Raw genomic sequence first — 8,752 nt, forward strand, 5'->3', positions numbered from 1 at the left:
GCTGTTTTTTCTTTGGACAATGGAGACAAGGGGATCTGCCAATAGCCCTTTGTTAAGTCCAGTGTCGAATAAAATCGAGCCGTGCCTAACCGATCAAGCAACTCGTCAACCCGTGGCATTGGATACGCGTCGAACTTCGACACAGCGTTCACCTTGCGGTAGTCCACACAGAACCTGACCGAGCCGTCTGTTTTGGGGACCAAAACTATCGGGCTCGCCCAGTCACTGTTGGACTCCTCGATTACTCCCATGTCGAGCATTGCGCCTAATTCGTCCTGAACTACTTTTTTCTTGTGCTCAGGCAAGCGATACGGCCGGCTGCGAACTACCACGCCCGGCTCGGTCTCGATATGGTGCTGAATCAAGTCGGTACGTCCCGGTAGGGGCGAGAACACGTCAGCGAACTCCGCCTGCAATTTCGATAAATCAGCGAGTTGTAACGGTGAGAGGTGATCTCCCCCCGGGGCCAACGCGACTGATTGCGCTTTAATGCTCGCCTCTGGCCCGAGATCATCCTCTCCCCCGATCACCGTTGCCAACAACACCGATTCCACCTCATTCCATTTTTTAAGCAGATTGAGGTGGTATATTTGACGTGCCCCGTTCCTATCGGATCGTATCACTTCATAATCGAGCTCTCCTATCTGCCGTGCGACCTCAAACGGCCCCTGCCACTTTGACATTAGTTTTGAGCTCGACGTTGGGAGTAGAACGAGCACTTTCTCTCCCGGTGTGAATTTGCGTAGTTTAGTACCCCTGTTATATGACCGGCTCTGGCGGTCCTGGGCTTGCAACAAATTCTCCCTAGATAGCCGCCCCAATGTGTGGAGTTTTGTTCGCAAGTCCATGACGTATTGAATTTCGTTTTTGGCCAACGAAGGCCCCTCCTCCCAAGTTTCTCGTAGGACGTCCAGCACCCCCCGTGGCTGTCGCCCGTAGAGAAGCTCGAAGGGGGAAAACCCCGTGGAGGCTTGCGGGACCTCGCGCACAGCAAATAAGAGGGGTTCTAACCACCGATCCCAATTTTTGGCGTCTTCCTGTACGAATTTACGGATCATGGATTTAAGAGTGCGGTTAAATCGTTCGACCAAGCCGTCTGTTTGTGGGTGATAGACGCTGGTTCGAATGGATTTAATGCCCAATAATCCGTACAATTCGCTTAACGTGCGTGACATAAACGCCGTGCCTTGATCAGTGAGGATTTCTTTTGGAATCCCCACCCGGGAGATTAAACGAAACAGTGCGTCCGCAACACTCTTCGCCGAGATGTTGCGGAGAGCCACTGCTTCCGGATATCGTGTTGCGTAGTCCACGATAACTAGCGCAAAACGATGTCCGCGTGCGGATCGCTCTAATGGCCCGATGAGGTCCATCGCAATTCTCTCGAAGGGGACCTGCATTAATGGTAGGGGGCGCAATGGCGCTTTTGGGGCGGCCAGTGGGTTCACCAACTGACATTCAGGACAAGACGCGCACCACCTGCGCACATTGTCATGAATGCCTGGCCAAAAAAATCGGGTCATTAAACGATTCAGAGTGGCCGCCTGTCCCAGGTGGCCCGCCATCGGGTTAGAGTGAGCCGCCTGGAAAAGCATTTCCCGGCGGCTCTTTGGTACTAACAACTGGGTTGTATCCATTTTTGTCTGAGCGTCTTGGGTCACTCGATACAACCTATCCTTAATTATGGCAAAATAAGGATACGTGACAGGCAATGCGGGTTGGAGGGACTGACCGTCGATAGTGCGGACCTGTTGAAAAGCATGTTTTAGAGTCTCATCTTGAGACTGCTCCAGAGGGAAGTCATCGCGGTCCGAGAGAATCAGTCTCTCGCCCCCGCTCGGTTCCTCTGAAGCAGTTCCCAAGGGTCCCGCATCAGTCTCGCCAACCTGCACTCGCACCGCCCCGTTCCTAGCCTTGTTTCCCCAAGCGGCATCCGCGCATAACGACCCCAATAACGCCGAAAAGGCGGGCCAATTCGTCCCCAGAATTAGCGGATGCCGGAGGTGGGGACTAACCGCCACCTCAACACTATGCTTTTTCCCCCTAAACTGTATCGTGACTGGGACAACCGGATATTCCACCACATCCCTGTGCACACACCGCACCTTAACCACGCGGCTTGTATCCAATGCCCCAGGCTGCATCAGGCTTTGATGGATCGAGGTTTGGTTACATCCTGAATCCACCAAGGCCTGATATGTACCCCCCTTGATACTTACAGGAATTTGGTACTCTCCTGCTTGATCGGGGGTGGTCCGCTGGACGTCCGGGATCCGGATCATTGTTCCGATGTCCATCATCGGACACCGGTCCACAAAATGATCCGGATCGCCGCACCGCCAGCAGGCCAGCCCAGGCCTACCCGCCGCCCCGGCGGCGGGGAGTGGGTTGGAGGCTGAGCGCGGAAAGGGGGCGGAACCGGATCCATTGTCACTACCCATCCCCAGCGGCCCCGCCCCCCTGGGCGGGACCCGCGAACTCCCAGACGGTCCAAGGCCCATCCCACCCCGGCCTCTGGGGGGGACGCGAGGAGGGCCTGGAGGGCGGGACCTGGGGAGAGGGACAGGTCGAGAGAGAGAGAGAGAAGGGGGAGAGAGAGAGGGAGAAGTTAGTGGAGGTTCGCCGACCCCCGGGCACGCCACCAGGTGGTCCTCCGCCAAGTTGATGGCCGTCTCCAGCGATGTGGGCCGGTGGCACTGGACCCACTCGGCGGTCTTCCTGGGGAGCCGAGTGATAAACTGCTCCAGCACCACCAGATCGACAACATGGTCCACGTCGCTGCCGCCGGCCAGAAGCCATCTGCGGCACTCGTCCCGGAGCTGTTGGGCCAAGGCGAAGGGTCGACCGGACTCACCCCACTCCAGGGAACGGAAACGCTGGCGGTGTTGCTCTGGGGTCCGGCCGACCCGCTGAAGTATGGCCCTCTTCAGATCGTCGTAGTCCAGGAGGTTCGCGACCGGTAGCTGTTGTGCGGCCGCCTGGGCTTCGCCGGATAGAAGGGGGATGAGGCGCACCGGCCACTGTGCCCGGGGCCACCCGCAGGCCTCCGCGGCCTTCTGGAACAAATCGACGAAGGCCTCCGGGTCGTCTTCCGGCCCCATTTTCTGCAGGGGCACGTGCACCGGTGCGCTGGCCCGCCCAGCGGCCTCGGCGCGAACCTCCCGGTCCATCCAGCTCCGGAACCGCTCGCGGTCCTCTTGCTGGCCTTGGACGATCGCCTCGAAGCGGCGCTCCTGTTCAGTCCGAAGGTCCAGCAATGCCTGATGGTGTTCCTGGTGGAGGACCGCGAGGGAGTTGATGATATCCGCAAATGGCGAGGCGGAGGGCGTTGTCATGGCGGCGGCGCTGTCCTGCTTCCTTCCCGGGTTTCGGCACCAGTGTAACAAGTTCGATAGAGTAAGGAAGGAAGAGGACACGGGGGTCGGCAGGACTGTTGATGCTTTTTATTCTCAAACTCAATCTCAACGTGCACACTTCAGTGTGTGTCTGTTTCCTCATATGCTCAGTCTCAGTTTCACTTCCGGGTCACGCACTTCCGGGTTCCGGATAACTCAGGGTCTCGCATCAACAGTCCGACTCTCTCTCTCCCTGGTCTCCGGTTCCGCTGGTGTTTTATCCCGTCTCCACGCTCATTACTAGAACAAGAGACAGGTGTTATTAATCTGCGTCCAACCCACTCACTTACCGCTCGTCCCGCGGCCCTCTCTCCCGCTGCAGACCTCGCTGAACCACGCCCCCCTTGCCACAGCTATTAAATGTTATTTCTTTGTATCTTTTTTGTACAGTTCCTGCAAAGGTGACAAATGTACTCGTCTTCAGAGGTTTCAGTGTGGAAAACACTTCAGTTTGGAAAACGCTTAAAAACATTAGTGTGGACAGTGGGCGGCAGTGGCTCAGTGGTTCATGTAGGTTGTCTACAAACCAGAAGGTTGGTGGTTCAATCCCCGGTTCCACCTGACCAAGTGTCGAAGTGTCCATGAGCAAGACACCTAACCCCAGCTGCTCCCAACGAGCTGGATGGCGCCTTACATGGCTGACATCGCCGTCGGTGTATGAATGGGTGAATGTGAGGCAAAAATGTACTTTGGATAAAAGCGCTATATAAATGCAGTCCATGCAGTCCATTTACAATGTTCTGAAACAAAAACGACTAAAAACACTGTATAATTAATGCCAGGCCAGTAGGTGGCGATAGCATATATAGTGTATTTGTTACACACATGCGCATGACATCACAGTTTTCACAAATTCACATTTTTGTAGTTTTCGCAGAGACAATAATGTTATCGTTTTCAAAAACGTGTACTTTAAACTAGTTTTCAAAAGTTTGCATTTTCAGACCCCAGAATTGGCTTTTCGTGTAAATGAATGGGCAAAACACATTAAAATTGTTAGTTTTTAGTTGAAAACGGTGCTGTGTAGATGCCCCCACAGAGAAAAAGATGTTTTTTCAAATGTATCCGGATTCATGTAGATGTAGCCCAACTTCTATGCCCAAATTCTAGCATGAAAGCTAATGACAAAAAAATGTGAACAAGGATGAGTGTGCAAGATATTTTGATGATTTGTCTTAAGAGATCTTTCAAGCTGTGAATTCTGAATGAAACAAAGCAAATAGTAAAGTCCATAATTCCATAATCCGGAGGGATTTGTTTAAAAGATCAGTCTTCAGGCTGGTTAACCAGTATGGTCTGTCTGTTGAAGTTGACCGACAGAAGAATCATGGTGATTTTGCAAGTTTAGAGCTGTCTTATTCACTTCAGCACTAGTTGAATCTTGAAATAGACTCTCATCTGATTGAAAGTGTAAAAAGAAAGTAAATGTGATTTTGATTTATTTCATATAAATCAAATAAGTTAGTTGTGTGCACATATTTGAGATGAGCAGAATTTTGAGGTGTTATTTTTCATTTGTATTTTTCCTCATTTGTCAAGTGTCTTAAAGTGTTTTGGTATTGTGAACTACTGTGTTGTTGTTTTTCGTGCTGGTAATGAATTGACCCAATAAAGAAAAAAATTATAGTATTTTTTGCACATTATGTTACATTATTTTATATGTTTAGTATAGTATTTTTATGCAAATTGACATGTGTAAAGCTTCAATCTTTATAATACTATTATTATATGAAATATAAAGTATCCTACTTAAATTTGACTCAAAATCCACTCAGGAAAACATAATCATAGTTTTCAAAAGTCAACCAAAGCATCTAATGATCTTATGCCAGAAATAAATTGATTATAGCACTAAAACATAATCAATTTCATACTTACAGTGAGGAAAATGAGTAATTGAACACCCTGCTATTTTGCAAGTTCTCCCACTTAGAAATCATTGAGGGGTCTGAAATTGTCACCGTAGGTGCATGTCCACTGTGAGAGACATAATCTAAAAAAAATATATCCAGAAATCACAATGTATGATTTTTTAAAACTATTTATTTGTGTGATACAGCTGCTAATAAGTCTTTAAACACCTGAGAAAATCAGATTTTGGCCCACTCCTCCACACAGTTCTTCTCTAGATCAGTCAGGTTTCTGGCCTGTCGCTGAGAAACACAGAGTTTGAGCTCCCTCCAAAGATTCTCTATTGGGTTTAGGTCTGGAGACTGGCTAGTCACGAACCTTGATATGCTTCTTACAGAGCCACTCCTTGGTTATCCTAGCTGTGTGCTTCGGGTCATTGTCATGTTGAAAGACCCAGCCTTGACCCATCTTTAATGCTCTAACTGAGGGAAGGAGATTGTTCAACAAAATCTCTCAATACATGGCCCCGGTCATCCTCTTCTTAATACAGTGCAGTCGCCATGTCCCATGTGCAGAAAAACACCCCCAAAGTATGATGCTACTACCCCCATTCTTCACAGTAGGGATGGTGTTCTTGGGATGGTACTCATCATTCTTCCTTCTCCAAACACATTTAATGGAATTATGGCCAAAAAGTACTATTTTGGTCTCATCTGACCACATGACTTTCTCCCATGACTCCTCTGGATAATCCAAATGGTCATTGGCAAACTTAAGACGGGCCTGGTCATGTGCTGGTTTAAGCAGGGGAACCTTCAGTGCCATGCATGATTTCAAACCATTACGTCTTAGTGTATAACCTTGAAAACGGTGGTCCTAGCTCTTTTCAGGTCATTGACCAGCTCCTCCCTTGTAATAATAATAATATTAGATTTTATTACACTTTTCATTCCGAAGAATCTCAAAGTGCAACAATAGTAAAGGGAAACATAACAGAAAATGAATAAAAAGTAAAAGAAAAGTACAAACAATCAGCCAACACATAACAGTTAAAAGCTTTTCTGAACAGAAAACAAAGCTGATGGTGGAAGTCTCTGTAAGCTCTGCAGTACACTATGGTCCACTCCATGTTTTACATTTCTCCCAGCGCTAGAGGCTCTGTTTTCTACATATTCCCAATTCGGCAGTGTCCTGATGACGTCGTCGAGGCATGACAGCTGAAGACCAGATGATGGGGATCGCCACAGCACCATGCAGGAGGCAAACAAAGTTTTCCAGGCACTTCTGAGGACACACCGGGGTCGGCACAGAAGTCCAAGTCGTTCCACGGCTGTGATGTAAGACGGAACAGCAACGCAGCCGAGACTCAGCTGCCGAGAAGCGGAACATCTCAACACCATGCCGGACGCTGATGACGCTAGCCCTGTGAAAACTTCAGCCACCATGCAGTTCAAGGCCGAGGGAGACCACCAGTAAGCAGAGAGAGAAGAGAGAGCAGCCGCAGTGAGAAACTTGAAATGTCCTTCAAACCAGAACCAACCGCAACAATTCAAACAAAAACAGCTGAGAAGCGGTGAAGAGCGGCGAACAACATCCTATACAAGGGACATTCGCAAAGGATTTTGAAAAATCGCACAGTGTGCAGGACCCATTAGGATCATTGAGACCCCACGAGGTGAGATCTTGCATGGAGCCCCAGTCCGAGGGAGATTGACAGTCATGTTTAGCTTCTTCCATTTTCTAATTATTGCTCCAACAGTGGACCTTTTTTCACCAAGCTGCTTGGCAATTTCCCCAAAGCACTTTCCAGCCTTGTGGAGGTATACAATAGTGTCTTTGGACAGCTCTTTGGTCTTGGCCATGTTAGTAGTTGGATTCTTACTGATTCTATGGAGTGGACAGGTGTCTTTATGCAGCTACGACCTCAAACAGGTGCATCTAATATAGGATAATAAATGGAGTTGAGGTGGACATTTTAAAGGCAGACTAACAGGTATTTGAGGGTCAGAATTATAGCTGATAGACAGGTGTTCAAATACTTATTTGTAGCTGTATCTTACAAATAAATAGTTAAAAAATCATATATTGTGAAATAGATCTCTCTCTAATAGAAAAAAAAATAGCCATTTTTTTTTAAATTATTATTTTTTTTAGATTATTCCTCTCACAGTGGACATGCACATATGATGACAATTTCAGACCCCTACATGATTTCCAAGTGGGATAACTTGCAAAATAGCAGGGTGTTCAAAAATTTATTTTCCTCAGTGTATCTAAAGTCTAAAACAATAAGTCTGCACAAGCTGCTTCTTTGCAAATAATTTCATGTAGGAAAAATCATTTATATAGGGCCTAGTAGCAGAACAAACTAAATACAGTATTTCTGGCATATATTGAGTTGAACATATTTCTCTTTTAACAAAAAATACAACAATGTTGCAACTTAACAAAAAAATGTAGACATGGACTATTAATAACAAAGGATCTTTATTGGTTTATAGCAGGTGTCGGACCCTCGTCTCCCTCTTAGATCTATTGTTAATCACTTATAACACCTGCTAAAGACCACAATCACATAATAGACCAGAATAGAATAAATAGTATTAATTTATTAGCCTAATGTGTTATTAATATTACTTCACATTATTATATTCTCAGTATGTTTACAGTTAATATATTTAACCGATATTACAATTTTTGCATAATTTGTGAAAATAAAAATCTAAATACAATTAAAACAATGAAAACATTTGGACAAACAATATTTTGTGATAATTACCATGCCGGTTTCATTCACAAATCAATTCACGTCTCCTTCATTAAGCTCTTCACTGACAATGTATCCTTAGCAAACATGCCGATAGATAGATAGATAGATAGATAGATAGATAGATAGATAGATAGATAGATAGATAGATAGATAGATAGATAGATAGATAGATAGATAGATAGATAGATAGATAGATAGATAGATAGATAGATAGATAGATAGATAGATAGATAGATAGATAGATAGATAGATAGATAGATAGATAGATAGATAGATAGATAGATAGATAGATACTTAGGTAGGTAGGTAGGTAGGTAGGTAGGTAGGTAGGCAGGCAGGCAGGCAGGCAGGCAGGCAGGCAGGCAGGCAGGCAGGCAGACAGACAGACAGACAGACAGACAGACAGACAGACAGACAGACAGACAAATGGATGGAACATAGTACTACTAGCATCGCATACACTTACATTGATTAGCCTGCAGCAGTTTATACAATACTTACCCTACATGTTTTCACAATAATTTTTAATGTAATTACATGTTAAAAGTGTTACATTTTAAAATGTTTCAGTTATAAAAACAAATGTAACAGGTAATTATGTTCATTTACTTATTGGGTAGCTATTATCATTAATAATTTAATATTATTTAATACTTATGTAAACGTTTATCAAATGATAGAAATTACGTGCAATTTGTTTTATTATGCACCAAGTTATACATATTTGATATTAATA

Source organism: Pseudorasbora parva, chromosome 25 (assembly GCF_024679245.1).
Source record: "Pseudorasbora parva isolate DD20220531a chromosome 25, ASM2467924v1, whole genome shotgun sequence".
NCBI classification, from domain to species: Eukaryota; Metazoa; Chordata; class Actinopteri; order Cypriniformes; family Gobionidae; genus Pseudorasbora; species Pseudorasbora parva.